The sequence below is a fragment of the Sceloporus undulatus genome, chromosome 10, assembly GCF_019175285.1.
Source record: "Sceloporus undulatus isolate JIND9_A2432 ecotype Alabama chromosome 10, SceUnd_v1.1, whole genome shotgun sequence".
In the NCBI taxonomy this organism is placed as follows: Eukaryota; Metazoa; Chordata; class Lepidosauria; order Squamata; family Phrynosomatidae; genus Sceloporus; species Sceloporus undulatus.
In genome coordinates this window covers 7,202,163-7,220,388 of record NC_056531.1, presented here as the reverse complement: position 1 = coordinate 7,220,388, position 18,226 = coordinate 7,202,163, and positions in this window count along the sequence as shown.

The following is an 18,226-nucleotide window of genomic DNA, read 5'->3' as shown; positions in this document are numbered from 1 at the left end:
GATGCACAGCAAGGATAAAGGCATCACTCAAACTTGGTAAGATGAGTCTCATGATTGGAATGTCATAATAGAGGGGTATAATCTATTTCAGAGAAATAGACCAAAAAGGAATGGACAACATATTCAGAAAGGAGAGATTGGGGATTGCAACTATCCTTACATTTACTGAAAGTCATACTATGCTGAAAATGTAAGGTCCAACAAATTTCTCACTTGTCTTGCAGACAATTTCATTGTGCAGAAGGTGGAAGAGGCAATGAAGGAATCAACTGATTTCGATCTGTTCCTAAGCACCAGTGATGATCTGGTTAATTGAGTAGAAGTGGCAAAATCCTTAGGTGGGAGTGACCATGTTCTGCTGGAGTTTGTTATACAATGGCCCTTGCAGTCTCTTCCAACTCTATGATTCTATGAATGGAAAGGGGAAGCCAAGCATAGTTAGAAATGCATGCTGGACTTTAAGAAAATTGATTTCAGTAAGTGTAGGGAAATATTGGGGGTGATCCCATGGTCCTGAAAGGGAAGGGAGTTCATTATGGAAGGTAGTTTCTTAAAAGTGAAGTATTGAAGGAACAATTTCAAACAGTATGAATGAGCAGGAAGAATGGGAGGTGTTGAAAGAAACCAGAATGGATGTCTAAAGAACTTTCAACTGAGCTAAGATTTAAAGGGGGCATGAATTCTATGATTCTATGAAATCACCAAAGAGGAATTCAAACTAATAGCCAGCATGTATATAAACCCTCCTGATTCAATGTGTCCATACTATAATCAGCCGTGGTATCTGTGGGGGATCCATTCCCCCCCTGGATACCAAAATCTGCGGATGCTCAAGTTTGCATTGTCCCCAATGGTGGTGTAGCCACATGGCTGCACCACAATTGGGGACAATGAGACTCGTCCTTCCTTCCGGTTTTCACGCCACCACTTCCTCTTTCTCCTCTTCCTTCCACTTCCTCCTCCTCCTCCCGCCTCCACCACCACCTCCTCCTCTGTCTCTTCTTCCTCCTCTTCCTGCTTCTTCCTCCTCCTCTCCCTCCTGCCCCTTTTTCTTCCTCCTCTTCCTCTCGCTTCTTCCTCCTGCTTCTTCATATTCCTCTTCTTCATCCTGCCTCTTCTTCCTCCTCCTCCTCTGATGCCATCCGCGGATGCTTGAATCAGTAGATGCCAAGCCCAAGGATAAGGAGGGTGGACTGTAATTGGAATTCTCAGTCAGATTCAATCTTTTCACAACTTTGTTGTTGCTGCTGGGTGCTTTCAAGTTATTTCTGTCTTATGCCAACCCTTACTTATCACTGCATCTTTGTTTCTATTTAAAGTGTTGTCCAGGTTGTTGTTACACAGAATGGCCTGGTACAGACCACCACTTTGTGATGGCCTGGGGCCAAAATTAGGGCTAGGTGTCATTTTGGGTGCATGCACATACAATCCAGGACAGAAAGGGGTGGTGTCTCGCTGTCCCTTCCTGCATGTCTGTACCAGGCCAATATTATGCTACTCTGCTTCTTTATTCCCCTGTTATTATTGGAGAGAAGCTGAGCTTTCACTAACCTACTCATAGAAAATGCTCCCAGATATCAGAAAGCTCCTGTTAGGCCAACTTTGCCAGTTATCCTATTACCTAATTCAACCATAGCTTCAAAGGATTTAAGCCGACCTGTAGTTCTCAGATACCAAGGAGGAGAGAAGTATCTGGTAGAAAAGAGCCCTGCATATGTTTTGTGGAAATTAATGGTTATTAAAGCCATATTCTGATTGCCCATCACACATTAGGGGCTCTGGATGAGGTGTGAAAATTCATTAGGTCATCTAGGTTTTCAGTTGCCATTGCCACCTTTTTATGCCTGTCATTCTGATTCAGGACCAAGAGGTCATGCCTCATCTCACTTTTCATTCTCCATGGACTTTAGCTAAAGAATACTCCAAGACGAAAAGCTGACACCAGGATAAGAATGTGCCAAGTGTGCACTTTACTTATAGTACAGTACTCAGAAAACATGAAGACCAATCCTTTCACCTTTCTGTTCTTTTCTTGCCTATCTGTCTCTGAAGTGTGTACAGCTGGACTGAATTTGACAACTTCCAAACATTCTTTAAAATACTGCTAGGTCACTTTTTATCCAAATTTATCCATATAGCCATACAATTAATGACCTGGACTTAGTTATCCTTAGGTGATTCTCATTTAAAAAACAACAACAAAACAATGTGACAAGTTAGTAATGAATAAGAATGATGGCTACTGTGATCCTGCTTCCTGACATAAATACGGACTAGCTTCCCCAAACTAAACCTACCCAGGTCCCTTAACCACTCCTCATAGGGCATGGTTTCCAGAAACTTTCACCATTTTGGTTACTCTCCTCTGGACATGCTCCCGTTTGTTAATATCCCTCTTGAATTAGGCATGATACTATAGATTAGGCCTAATACTGTGGAAATACTATGGGATGGATGATCCTGATTTTGGCATTTAATTACTGTATCTACTCCACTATAAGGCAACCTCATGTATAAGTCGAGGGCAAGTTTTGGGGCCAAAATTATGGATTTTGCTATGACCTGTGGATAAGTCGAGGGTAAAATTTCGGGGCATATAGCAAAGAATCTAAAAGACGAAGGAAAGTAAAACAATATCATAGAACTTGCAATATATGGCGCGTTACAGACACGCCTGAAGTACGTACCGTGTACGTACTAGGGTTGCCCAGGGGCGTCTCTTCCAGACGCCTCTAACCCTAATACATACATGGTACGTACAAAATGGCGGCGCCCATTTTAGATGGGTGCCGCCATTAGAACGTCACGAATGCACCGCTTCCAAACGGGGTGGCACAGACATGATGTCCTTGCACTGCGCTAGGGCACCTGGGGCGCCCTTTTCGCAGCGCAGCAAGGAGCTCTGTATCCTACATTTCTCCCTAGAATCATAGAGTTGGACGAGACCACAAGGACCATCTAGTCCAACCCCCTGCCATGCAGGAAATCTCAATCAAAGCATCCCCATTGACAGATGGTCATCCAGCCTCTGTTTAAAGACCTCCAAGGAAGGAGACTCCATCACAATCTCCGAGGGAGTTTGTTCCACTATTGAACAGCCCTTAACTGTCAGGAAGTTCCTCCTAATGTTGAGGTGGAATCTCTTTTCCTGGAGCTTGCATCCATTGCTCCGGGTCCTGTTCTCTGGAGCAGCAGAAAACAAGCTTGCTCCCTCCTCAATGTGACATCCCTTCAAATATTTAAACAGGGCTATCATATCACCTCTTAACCTTCTCTTCTCCAGAATAAACATCCCCAGCTCCCTAAGTCGTTATTCATAGGACATGGTTTCCAGGCCCTTCACCATTTTAGTCACCCTCCTTTGGACACGCTCCAGTTTCTCAACATCCTTTTTGAATTGTGGTGCCCAGAACTGGATCCAGTATTTAAGGTGGGGCCTGACCAAAGCAGAATAGAGTGGCACTATTACTTCCCTGCTGAAATTCATTTGGTTAGTTTTGTCCCAGCTTTCTAATCTATTGAAGTCATGTTGAGTTTTGATCCTCTCCTCTGGGGTATTAGCTATTCCTCCTAATTTGGTGTCATCTGCAAATTTGATAAACATGCCCTCTATTCCTTCATCCAAGTCATTGATAAAGATGTTGAATAGCACTGGACCCAGGACAGAAAAGTGTGGCACCCTACTGCTCACTTCTCTCCAAGATGAGGAGGAGCCATTGCTGAGTACCCTTCGGATTCATCTGATCAACCAATTGCAAATCCACCTAATGGAAGCGTTGTCTAGCCTGCATTTTAGTAACTTGTATGCAAGAATATTATGGGGGACCTTGCTGAAATCAAGATACATTACATTCACAGCATCTCCTTTATCTACCACGCTTGTAACTTATACCAAAGAAGAGTAGTCTTGTTTTTGAGAAACTCATGCTGACTTTTAGTGATCATGGCATTCCTTTCTAAATGCTTACAGACTGTCTGTTTCATGTTCTGTTCTAGAATCTTTCCTGGTATTGATGGCAGGCTGACTGTACAGTAATTATTTGGGTCCTCCATTTTCCTCTTTATGAAGATGTGGACAACCTTTGCCCTCCTCCAGTCTGCTGGGAATTCTCCTGTCCTCCAGGAATTCTGAAAGATTATTGCCTGTGGCTCTGAGATTACATTTGCTGGTTCTTTTAATCCTTGGATGTAGCTAATCTGGCCCTGGATATTTGAATTCATTCAGAGAAGCCAGGTACCCCTGTAATACCTCCATTTCCCCTCCTGCTTCATCTGTTTCATTTCTCTGTGTTGAGCACTGTCCTCTTTTTCAGAGATGACTGAGGCAAAGAAGATGTTGTGTAGTTCTGCATTTTCTCTGTTTCCTGTTAGCATTCTGTTATCTTCTCCATGAACCAGCCCTATCATTTCCTTGTTTTTCCTTTTGCTAAGTAACAACCCCCCCCCTTTTTTTTAAACCTCTCTATCAAGCCTGAGCTCATTATGTGCTTTAGCTTTTCTTACCTTCTTTCTACATAGGCTGGCTAATTGTTTGAATTATTCTTTGGTGATTTCTCCCCTCTTCCATTTCCTATACTTGTCCCTTTTGAGCCCTAGCTCAGTTGAAAGTTTCTCAGACATCCATCCTGGTTTCTTTAGACATCTGCTGAACATGGATTCACTCCCAGTATTTCCCTACATTTACTGAAATCAGCTCTCCTGAAGTCTACAATTCATGTCTGACTATGCTTGGCTTCCTCTTTCCACTGTCTAACAAACTCCAGGATAATGTGATTGAAGGATTCCCCACCACCACCACACACACACACACACTCCCTCCATTAACCAGGTCATTCCTGTTAGTTGGGATCAGATCTAAAATAGCTGATCCCCTTGTTGCCTCTTCCACCTTTTGGACAATGAAATTGTTTTCCAGGTAAGTCAGGAATTTGATGGATCAGCAAATTTGACTTGTAGCAAATATCAAAATAGTTGAAATCCCTCATCACTATTCCATCTGTCCTTTCTGAGTGTGTGGCCATCTGTTCTAGAAAGGCACAATCCAATTCCTCAGTCTGATTTAGGGTCTGTAGTAAACTCCCACCATAATATCCATGTTGTTTCCCTCCCCTTTCATTTTTATCCAGATGCTCTCTGACTGGCTTCCAGGATTTAAGTCCTGGATCTTTTCATGGGTGTAAGCTTCCTTGACATATAATACTACTACTGCTTCCTTTATGTTTTGTTATACCTCTCTTTTACTACATTCCAATCATGAGATTCATTCCACCAGGTTTTAGTGGAGCCTAATATATTGTGTTTGTTTTGCTGTGCTAAGAGTTCACTTTCATCTTGTTTATTTCCCATGCTCTGTGCGTTAATGTAGAAACATCTAATATCGTTAAGACATTCCCCCTAATTGCCTTTGCAAAGGTTTTTCCCTCCCACTGTTGGGTCCCTGCAGTGTTTGCCTTGTTCTCTGTATGGCAGTTTCACTATTATCTCCAGCTCTTGATGAATACTGTCTCTCTCCCCCACATAACTCAGATTAAAGCCCTTCTGATCAATTTTTTGAGACTGTTGGCAAAAGCGTTTCTGCCAATTGGTGTGAGGTTTAACCCATCCCTTGCTAGAAGTCCCCGCTCATGGAACTGCAGCCCATCGTTCTCAGCTGCACCATCTGCAGAGTCAGTTATTCACCTCTGCTACTTTCCTCTCCCTTCCTGGACCATGCCGTTCAACATGGAGAAGAGATGAGATGACAACCTGTGCATCCAGCTCTTTCAGCTTCCTCCCCAGAGCCTCATAATCCCTTATGATATTCTGAAGGCTGTGCCTTGCAGTATCATTGGTTCCCACATGGACCAAAAGGAAGGGGTATTGGTCAGCAGGCTTGACAAGTCTTGTCAGCCTCTGTGTCACATCATGGATCTTTTCCCCAGGGAGACAACACACCTCTCAAGACATCTTGCCAGGCCCTCTGTAAGGAGACCACCACCACCACCACACACCTCTTTCAAGGCTTAGCAACAGCTGTTCCCTACAGTGGTACTCCCTTTCCCTGAGGGCTTTCCCTGCTGCTCTTCCTCATCATTCCTGATAAAGGAGAGAGGCTCAAATTGATTCTGTAGCTGCAAGTTCACAGAATGATCCTTGTTTTCCCTACTTCTGTGTGTCACATTCCTCTAACTGTCTGCCTGCTGTGTGTGTGAAATGACCTCCTCCCCAGCAACTTCATTTGTGTGTTCCCCATCCAAGACCATCCATTCCATTATGTCCAGGAAAACTTCTTCCTCCCGAATAGGCTGAAGTATAGATACCTGGTCTCCAGTTGCTGGACCTTCTCTTCCAAGAGGACTACCAACTTGTACTTGGTGCAGGTGAAATTACCTACATTCACAGGCAAAACCACAATCATCCCACAACTGTTGCAGGTGATTGCAGCAGCTCCTTCAGTATCCATATTGAGAAGTCTTAACTAGGTGCTGAAACAGAACTCTGCACCCCTCTCCCAGCCAAATATCTCACTCACTTCCTCTGAGCTAAACCCCCACTTCCCTGGATCAGGTGCTCAGGACCTGGGTCTATACCCAATAGACCAATACAGTGCTAATAATCACACAATCACATCTTTCCTCAGTTCCTCAAAAACAATCAGCCTTGACCCAACTGATAAAGGTGACAAAGTACACTAGAACAATAGACACTACCACACACACAAGCAAGCCCTCACTATGCAAAAAAAAGAAAAGAAAAAAGAAAAAAAGCCTTACCCCAACAGTTATATAGGAGTTTATCACACAGGAGGAATTTCTCTTAATTTCGAATGAAAAGAAAGTGGGGCCAGAACGCATTCACATGAATTTGCTAGTTCAGCGAATTTACGTGAATTCAAATTGTGTTCAAACTAACTTACCATTGCCCAAAATTGTGTGTGGTAGTCTATCATGCAATAACGTGAAACCTCAGGATTGCGTTCGGATTGCCATTGGATTATACTTCCAATTTCCCTTGTCTGATAAACTCCATAGTAGCTGCTAGCTCCTCCCTCAGTGACTCACAGAGGCCCCACCACATCAGGAACAAATACACTCATCCAAGTTTGAAAACAGACCCAGTCAAGGATGTCCTCCCAGACACTGGTCTCCTTTTCTCTGCGCAGGGACTCCTATTAGAATCATAGAGTATTAAGAGTTCAGAAGTTGCACCAAAGCTGCGCTCCAGTCCTTAGCACTGGAGTGTGGTTTGGCGTGGCTTCAGGACACTTAGGACGCATGCAACATTTAAACAGCATACCTCCAAAGTGACCCGAAGCAGCTTTATTTTGGCCTGTCTGTATGGGGCATATGTTTTCTCAAAGCATTTCTAGAAGAAAATGGGGTGGAGCTACCTGAACCGAACAATATCTCAGCTGTCAAAACGATTATAAACTCAAGAGTTTTCCCTCTTATTGATCTGTAGATTTACTCTACCATTCTGCCCTTGAAGCCCTGGTAAGGCAATGCATTTTGATGGTATGTTCATTAATTCTTGTTGCCTGCAGATATTCTGAACATTTCTTCTCTTTATAGCAGTCGCCACCATGAGTTCATCTCTGTTTTTCAAATGATTAGTCTGAGCAAAAGGTGCAGATACCTGATAACACTCAGCAGAAGCTAGTTTAAGATGCACCCAGTGTTGCTGGATTATCTGTTGGGGAAGAAATGTCTGTTAGTTGCTGGTGCAGAACAGTCATGGCAGCAAATAGTTTGCCTGTCTGGTACTAATAAAAATGATCATAGGTAGACTTTGTTCTGGAAATTGCTCAAGCATTTGACAGCCTTCACTTCAACAAGAAGGGACCCAGTGATGCAAACCATTTGATTGGCTTATCTGTACCTGTGGATGTGGGGGGAAGAGTTATTCTTCATTTTCCCTTCACTTTTGAGAACAGCCTTTCAAATGATACCTTTTTGACTCAGCTCAAGGCAGTATGGAAGATAAATCAATACCCTTTGTATTATATATATATTATATATATCCCACTCTTGTCCCAGAACTGGGACTCAGCAGCTCACAATATTAAAAACACAGAAAAGTGGTACATTACATTGTACACTCATTCTGTTGTTATGTACCTTAAAGTTGAGTCTGACTTATATCAACCCTATTCTGGGGGTTTCTTGGTAAGAATACCTCTGAGTGATCTTATCATTGCCTTCCTCTGAGGTTGAGAAAGTATGACTTTCCTAATATCACCCAGTGGTTTTCCATGGTTCAGCAGAGAAGCCAGTGATGGCAGTACTCATAATGTACTGCTCTTTTTCATAGAACCATAGAGTTGGAAGAGACCAGAAGGGCCATCCAGTCCAACCCCATTCTGCCGTGCAAGAAATCACAATCAAAACATCCCTGACAGATGGCTCTACCCTCTCCTCATTGATCTCAGGTCATATTGGCTCTTCTGTGTACTGGAGGTGTGCAGTGACAAAAATAAACAAAAACTAGGCCCAAACAGAGGTGCCAACATTCAGCACTGTCTGAAGTGCTTGACCTCAACAGTAGCTCACACACAACAGAGTGCAGAAGCACAACCCAGTATGTAATATTGCAGTATTTGGCCACAAGGCATTGAGAAACCTGAAATGAGGCACAGACATAGTTGATTTCTTCCAAAGTCCTTGGAGGCTTTTATATACCTGTAGCAATATATACAGTATGTACAACAGACAGGCCAAAATAAAGCTGCTTTGGGTCACTTTGGAGGTATGCTGTTTAAATGACATGTGCATCTTAAGAGGCCAGAAGCTGCGCTAAAGCTGTGCTCCAGTCTTAGACAGGCAGTTTCTGCCCTCTTAGGATGCAGAAATCATATAAACAGCATACCTCCAAAGTCACCCGAAGCAGCTTTATTTTGGCCTGTCTGTTGGGGCCCAAAAGCTCTGACTTCTGTCAACATACACTTGTCTGATATATTTACAATCCATACTCTCCAAACTAACACGCCAACTCCTCTCTCCACTGCACTACTGTACCACTGCACTGAGAAGAGCAAGTCTGGGTAGATTCCAGCTGCATCCCAGGCCCCTTTTGCCATATGCAGTAATAAATTGAAAATGTAATCATCAGCTTAGAAGTAATTTAATTAAAAGTTTCATTTTCAATGTAGCTGATACATGGAAGGGTTTTTAAAACAGCTTTTTTTGTGTGTAAATGTAATGTGGTGGCACTTTCCCACTCACTTATGTATCTCTGCCAAACGGGGGTCACAATGTTGGGGTATTATTGCCTACCAGCCAGCTAGAACAAAAGTAGGTTTCCCTTTATCAGGATGTTTTTTACACTGTCACAACTGGCCAAATAAAACAAATGAAGCCTAGCTGTTTATATGATGCATGAGGCAAATCCAGGTGGAAAGCAAAATGAAGAAGTACTCTAGGGCTAAAAACCAGAGTAAAAAGATGTCAGGACCATGTTCCTCATTGGCCTGTGAAAATGACATGGATGTGGCCTCTAGGTGGAACTGGAGCTGAGGTTACTACACTTCAAGTGGCAGGGGTATGAGTCAGCACTTGGTGAGCTGTGCATCATGGTACATCTGATGCAACATGCACAGTAGGTGAAGTCAGTCAGCAGTGCATCATGGGCAATGTTATGATGCAACAGGTACTGGGTATAAAACCAGCAAGGTTTCATTGGTGGCATTGGTGGCATCACAAAAGACCACCTATAAAAGGGAGAATGTAACTAGCTCTGTCGTTGGCTTGTTGTGGTTGGCGAAGCCCTTTGTTAGTTTGTTTGTGGAGAGTATTCAAGACGGCTGTCTGATAGTCTGTATCATGTGACCTTGTTGCATTGATTAATTTCTCCCAATTTGTTTTCATTCCCAACTCCTTTTTGACTTTAATTAATTTTTATATCCTTTATTTAACAAAAATCAGTCTGATGGTAAGGATGGCAGGTTCAATTCCCTATATCTTTTATAGTCACTTATTAATAGATTCTTCATATCCAGACACTCTTGATCAAACCACGGTTTAGATCTATGAAAAACTAGATTATGTTTTAAGGGGTTATTACGTATCAGGCACCTTTGTATGTTTGTAACTATTTCCTGGTATAATTCTAGGATCTCTTCAGGAGCTTTTGCTAACATGAGAGACTCCTGCAATCTAAGATTATTTTCTGTGTTAAACAATGTAGTTACCATACTTTCTGCCCTGGTTGACCATCTCACTCTTTTCTACATCTTCCATTCTGTTGGGACTTCTCTTGTTCTACAAGAATTCTGAAAGATTATTACAATTGGCTCTGAGATTACATCTACCAATTCTTTTAATACCTTTGGACGTAGTTCATCTGGTCATGAAGACTTAAATTCATTTAGATTTTGAGAAATTCCCATCCATCCTAAACTCCCTTCTCTTTTAGTATTCCTGACCATGGTATCACCCCTAGTATTTCCCTAGGTTCACTTTTTACTGAATTCACCAAATAGAGGAGTCACTTTGGATTCACTGCAGAAGCGCCATGGAAGGAGCTCCCATAGAAAGGAATGACATGTGATAATACATCACGTTATCGCGTGAATTTGCATTGTCGGACCCGCAGTCACGTCGGATCAGAGCTGCAAAAACCTGTGATAAGGGCAATATGTTTGTCATGGATGCCATGAACTCCTGAGCTGGGTGAAATGTCTAGGTGATTCCAACAGTTCCAAGATCAGTTCTATTAGCTCAGCCAGGGAGTCTGTTAGGCAGCAGGTTGGATGGTATACTAACAGAATCCCTAGTCTGTCACTAGTCTTCAGGCCCAGCTATACACACTCAATTTAGTTCAGCTCCCTAATGGGTAATCTGACCAGATTAAGATGGTCTTTGTAGACCACAGCTACTCCCCCCCTTCCCTCATCTGCTCAGTAACACAGTACCCAGCTGGGAGAGCCTGTGTCTATGTTGGGCCACTATCATCTCCTAGCCAGGTTTCTGTGAAGCATGCTGGGTCAGCCTCCTCATCCTTGAGGAAATCATAACTATGTGAGATTTATATTTAACTGGCTTGGAATTACAAAGGAGCAAGGTGAGGTTTTGTGGGTGACTGTAAAGCTAATGGCTCTTAATTGCCCATTCAAGACCAAATCAATCTCAAATAATTTGCACCACCCCAGAGATAGTTCCTAACAATATGATGTTACTGAGGAAAATTTTCAGACTTCCCCAGCTACAACTAACCTCAGAAGGCACAATACATCCTGAAGCAATAGCAATAGCAAGTACTTTTCTATACCACTTACCAGTGAACTAGCACTCCCTAAGCAGTTTACAATGGGCAAGCCAATTGCCCCCAACAAGCTGGGTACTCATTTTATTGACCTACTAAAGGATGGAAGGCTGAGTGGATGTTGCAGTCCTGCCTAGGATTGAACTCACAACCTTATGGCTGCAGTACTGGCATTTAACCACTGCACACCAGGACTCCCTTCCTGAAGGGAGAGAGGTAGATGGAGTCACCATCCCTGCTAAAAAGGTCCGCTACTCTTGATTTTATGTGACCTAGAATCATAGGACCATAGAACTGGAAGGTGTCCAGGTACTGCTGGACTGTCTTAATCAACAAGGATAAGACTAAGGGATGATGGGAGCTATACTACATCAAAGGGCTGCACTGCACTATTAAAATCATAGAATTATTAAATAATAGAATTAGAAGAGAGTACAAAAGTCATTGAATCCAACCCCTCTGCCATACAGGAACTCAAAGTCAAAGCACCCCCCAGATGACCATCCAGCCTCTGTTTAAAAACCTCCAAAGAAGGAGACTCCACCACTTTTTGAAGGAGTGTGTTACACTGTCAAACAGCTCTTATTGTCAGGAAGTTCTTCCTAAGGTTGAGGAGGAATTTCCTTTCTTGTAGTTTGAATTCATTGCTCTGGGTCCTAGTCTCTGGAGCTGCAGAAAACAAGCTATTGGACCAAACATGTGTGGTATTTTTTAGAAGCCATTAAAAACAGCAACAGAATATGTGGACTATGTGTAAAAATGTACTGATTCTATGTACAGATTCTACAGACTAACACGGCTATGTCTGAATTTTATATGTACAAATGTATGAGATGCTGTGCTAATCATTCATGTGTGCATACAGGTGAACTGAGTATGAATGTTTCTATTGCTTCTGAAAATGTAAAGTCCCTCATTAATTTTCAGTGGTTGAATTAAAGCCACTGTCCACTTACCAGTTTCCTTAGCTTTCCAAGCATGGATTGTCTTCCAGAAGAACTGACTTGTTTCTGACAAGAAGGAGCCTGTGTGTCTTGGCTCACCAATAACCTGTCAACCTTGGCTGTTAATTTTACAGTTCAAGCTTCTGCCAGAACTCATGGAGCTCCATTAACTTTAACTCTGATCTGGAATTTCTGATTGGTCAGGAATGAAATGCTTGGTTAGCATAAGTCAGAGTAATTGTGGAGTTCATCAGGAAAATATAGCCCTTAATTAGTTTTATAATGTGAAGAAAATGAATTATAAACTATCTGTATAATTCAGGGCTTGCCTCCAGTTAATTTAATGCAGTGATGCATGAAGTTCAATTCCCCTTCTGTTTGCTGCTAAACAAAATGTTTACCGCTATAGAACTCAAACCGAAAGTTATAAACAAGTATTATAATTTGGCTTTTAGTGGGGATTCTGTTCTTAGAAAGACATCAAGAACCTTTCCAAATCATTTCACCATGTTTTGAGTCATATTTAGTTAGGATCTCCTGTAGGTAAGCACAACCCTCTTTTGCAATGTGTCACCATAGTATTGAGCTACATTAGAATGAAGCAATTAGTGGACCTTCAGATGTGTTTGGATTGCATCTCCCAACATTTTTCACCATTGGCTTATACTAGCTAAGGTTGGTATGCACTGCAGTCCAACAACATGTGGAGGGCCATGTGAAAAGTTCAGAAGTGACTCATTACAAATAACTTATTACTTTTAATTAATTCCTTTTGTCAATGACAGCAGTATATGTAGGTTGCATTACAATTGCAACATAATACAGGATAAATTCACTCTTTTTCCAGTATAACTATAATGGTGTCATTCTTACAGTTATAAAGGCCCCATTCCCACTCGCCCATTTGCCATGGATAGAATTGGGCAAATCCGGTTGCCCCCAAATCGAATCTGCTCGGAAAGAAGTTCGTACTATCCTTTGCCTCGATCATTGCAATTAGCCTCTCTGAAGTTTACATTTACAGTACCGCTTTAAAATGGAGCCTCCTCTGTTGTCAATCAAATTAACTTCCGCTTTCGTCAAAAGTGACATATCCTACAACCATTGGCCAACCGAATGGGTGCTTTCCCCCCTCCTTTTTAAAAAAAACTGGTGGCAGTGTGCGCATATTCTGTCAACTTGTGGACTTCTGGTGTGGGAGGCAATGGAGAAGGCCATGGGTTAGAGGTGCTCTTTACCCTAACCTTCACAGCAACAGTTCTAGGTGGGACGGGGCTGCAATTTACCCATCCATATTCTTGCTGAGATGCAAGAATAACCTTGTAATTTGAAGGGGGGGGGTCTAAAGAAGTATCGTGGGGCTTTACCATCCCAATAATAATAATAATAATAATAATAATAATAATAATAATATACAAACTTTATTTATATACCGCCTTTCCAAGGTGATCAAAGCGGTTCACAACATCAAATAGTCATTACAATACAGGGTAAAATACAGTACAGAGTAAAATAGGCATCTTAAAAACATCGTATAAACAGTTTTAAATATCTTAATCTAATCGTGATCCAGCATCTTGAAGTAACTTCTGTGAGGAGGTAGTTTTCTCAAGAAAAGTCAGAAGGGTTATGCTAAACGGAAGAGATGTGTTTTCAAAGATTTTTTGAACACGTCCAAGGTGGAACTAAGGCGAATTTCTTCCGGAAGTTTATTCCAGTAATTTGGAGCAACCGCTGTGAATGATCTTTGGTGAGTTGATTCTAGTCTCACCTTAGGGTACTCCAATGTGTACTTCCCCGAAGTTCTGAGGGTGCGAGGCGGATTGTGTAGGGAAAGGCGTTCCCTCAAGTAACTCGGGCCCTAGCCATATAGGGCTTTATAGGTAATAACCAACACTTTGTATTGAGCCCGGAAGCTAATTGGCAGCTAGTGAAGAGATCTTAAAACGGGTGTTATATGGTCTGACCTCAAGGTTCCAGAGACCAATCTGGCTGCAGCATTTTGAATTAACTGGAGTTTCCGAACCTGATACAAAGGTAACCCCATGTAGCGCGCCTTACAGAAATCTAAGTGAGAGGTTATCAGTGCATGTACTACTATTTCAAGGTCCTTTCGGTCCAGACAGGGACGCAGTTGGCGTATCAGCCGAAGCTGGTACCAAGCACTCCTGGCCATCGCATCTACTTGGTAATTTCCCCATTTTTCCATTTATTATACATGTTCTGTTTAAAATTAGCTCAGTTGAAAGTTCCTTAGTCATCCATCCTGGTTTCTTGAGACACCTCCCATTTTTCTTTCTCACTGGAACTGTTTGAAATTCTACCTTCAGTATCTCCCTTTTGAGAAAGTGCCATCCGTCCTGAACTCCCTTCTCTTTTAGTATTTCTGACCACGAGATCACCCTCAATACTTCTCTAAGTTTACTGAAATCCGCTCTCTTAAAGTCTAGAATGTGTGTTATAGAATATTATGATTTTCATAATAAAAACCAATTGGCATTTATAATAATAATAATAATAAAATTTTATTTATATACCACTATTCCAAATTCCAAATTCGATCACAGCGGTGTACAACAAAAGTGATACAATATAACATTTAACAAACAAGTATCACCAACAACATGTTAAAAACATCCCAATGCAATTAAAAAAAAGTATAAAACATACAACCTCTTAAAACACACACACAAAAACTAGCTGGATAAACAGTTGTATATTTATTTATTCTATTGGACATGAAGAAGGCGTTTGATAATGTGGAATGGAAATTAATATTAGAAATTTTAAATAGGATGAAAATGGGACCAAATTTTAAAATCTGGCTAAAATCAAAATATCAGAGACAAACTGCAAAAATTATAAGAAATGGAAACAGAACAAAATCATCAAGAGTAAACGGGACGAGACAAGGATGTCCTTGATCCTCACTGCTATTTATATCAACACCAGAAATATTACTTAATAATATCAGGAAAGATTTAAATATCCATAAGGTGAAAGTTGAAAAAGATCAGTATGTTGTAAGAGCTTTCGCTGATGATATAGCAATCACAATAGAAGATCCATTAAGGAATATAAACCATTTATTAGAGCAGCTGCAAAGATCTGAAAGAATATCAAAGGAATATCATACTGAGGATGGAGCAAGTTTGAAATCAAAGGGATATCATACTGAGGATGGAGCTGCTCCAGAGAACATGACCCGCAACAATGGATGCAGGCTACAGGAAGAGAGATTCCACCTCAACATTAGGAGGAACTTCCTGACAGTAAGGGCTGTTTGACAGTGGAACACTCTTCCTCTAAGTTTTGTTTTGTTTTAGTTATGCTGATAAGTTTGTAAAATACACAAAGGAAGTACAGTGCACGTAAAGTATGCTTCTTATTTTTAAAATTTATAAAATATATATTAAAAATGGGTCCTCCTTATAATGGAGAGAAGTGACTAGTGGGGTGCCACAGGGTTCTGTCCTGGGCCCAGGGCTGTTCAACATCTTTATCAGTGACTTGGATCAAGGAATAGAGGGCATGCTTATCACACTTGCAGATGACACTAAATTAGGAGGGATGGGTAATACCCCAGAGGGACAGGATCAGAATTCAAAATGACCTTAACAGATTATAAAGCTGCTCTGAAACTTTGTGTCCACTTATGGCACCACAATTGAAGAAGGGTGTGGACAAGCTGGAATGTGTCAAGAGGAAGGAAAGCAAAATGGTGAATGGTTTTGATACCATGCCCTATGAGAGGTGGATTGGGAAGCTGGGTATGTTTAGCCTGAAGAAAAGAAGGGTAAGGGTGACATGATAGTCATGTTTAAATATTTGAACGGTTGAGCAAGCTTGTTTTCTGCTGCTCCAGAGACTAGGACCCAGATCTTTCCCTTATATGTTGTTTTATATTATATAATTTTTGTGTACACACACACACACACACACACACACACACACACAGAGAGAGAGAGAGAGAGAGAGAGAGAGAGAGAGAGAGAGAGAGAGAGAGGATATCATGAAAACAGAGGTGTTTGAGGAGTTGAATCTTTCTGAATTCTGACTTGACATCTGACTTGATCCATGGTGGAGATTGGAACAATCATAGTGGAGATTGGAACCAACAACTTTCATGCTTCTCAAATGTTTCCATGGATGTAAAGTTAAACCAGGGAAATTCAGCCAGAGAACTCAGTGCAGAAGGAAAAGTTAAGAAGACTTGTTAAATTGTTTTATATAGTAGTGGATAGCCAAGGGTGACAAATCTGGACACTGAAGAAAATCAAGACTAGAGGTGACAAGAATGTGTTCTGCCTGTAAAGATACTGCAGACAAGTGGAGAAGCTTCCTGTGTCTCTGATTTCCTATTAAATAAACAATAAACATTTCATGGAGAGAGCATAAAAATAATTAAGACTGAAAAGACTAATCTGTGATTAAATCTTACCTACTACTCCAGAGAATGTCAAATATATCATGACATAAAGCAATAGATGTTAATTAACTATCACTGTGTTTTATTTGCTGCTCTGAGATTATCCCACCTAGTATAGTTTTATTGGGACAAAGTCCTTGTTAAATACAATATTCCCCTAGAGTAAAATGTGATGAATAAGCAATTCCTTAAATGAACAGTGGTTTGGATACTTGAAAATATTGATATTAATTAGGATGGATTATGCTTCTGTGAATAGTCCAGTATATATTGTTGGGGAGACATAGTACAGATGCAACATCTATAGCACAGACACTTACTGGAGGGCAAAATGGGTCAAGACAGTAAACTTTCAACCACACCACTAAATAAATAAATAAAACAGATGAGAAGTTATCAACTTGTTGGTAAACTGCCAGATGGCTTGATAATCCAATAGGTCCACCCCCAGGCATGTGAAACTCTCTCAGTCTTGATTTCATTTGTGTTTCACATGTGCATTCTTATCCTGTCTTGGTTCATATTGGATTGTAAGACTTTGGTTTATCCATTCAAAATGGACATTTATGGGCCAAAACAGATAGCCCTGAAGGGGTGGCTTCAAGCCCTGGAGAAAGTCAGATTGGGGCTGCGGAAACTGCACACCGTGGCCCCGATCAGGCTTTTACCAGGACTGAAAAGATCCTGCAAAAGCCGGCTTTTCTGCCACCACTGTGGCTTTGCGGCACTCTTGTGGTGTGCAGCATCTAAAAGCTGTGCCGCCAGAATACTGCAAAGATGCCCGTCATCTGATTGGTCAGGCAGCGTGATGCTGGCTTAGGGGTGGTGTCAGAGAGTGTGGCATCTAAAAACTATGCTCTGATGCTGTCCCCAAGCTGGCGCAAAGGGGCTGTCTGTTTTGCCCCTATATGACTTTACACTGTTCAACTTTTTGTACTGCTCGTCCACCCAGAAAAAAGAGGAAAAACTCAGGGTGAAATAGGGCCATAACGTTCTTAACTATTAAACATTAACTAAACAGCACATATAGTGTGCCTATCCATATTCTGACTGATAACTGATTGATGATTGAGCCCAAAGAAATACATTCTACATCGAGAAAATATGGGCTATGGTAATGTCATCAACTGACTGCGGTTAGGACAGAGAGATGATGTATCAAACATTATTGTCCCAGGGACTTCTTGAGCACCATGCCAAAGGGGAGAGCCTCAAGGCAGGGCATCAACGATCTCCTTGGCCAGGTCCTTTACCAATTTATTTTGGAACACCTCCTCCATGTCCACCACAGTCTGCAAATTATTTGCATGATGCGATCACCTGAAGCCCTGAAGCAGAAATTAAAAATCTTCAAAATGACACTGTAAATAATCTGCACCCCCCCCCCCCCGCAGCTAAGATCAAACCAGAAGAGAAAGCCAAACTGACCCAGTTTACAGTTTTTTGTGGGTTTGGGGGGCTATGTGGCCATGTTCTAGCAGACTTTCTTTCTGACGTTTTGCCAGCATCTGTGGCTGGCATCTTCAGAGATTCACACATTCTCTGAAGATGCCAGCCACAGATGCTGGTGAAACATCAGAAAGAAACTCTGCTAGAACATGGCCACATAGCCCAA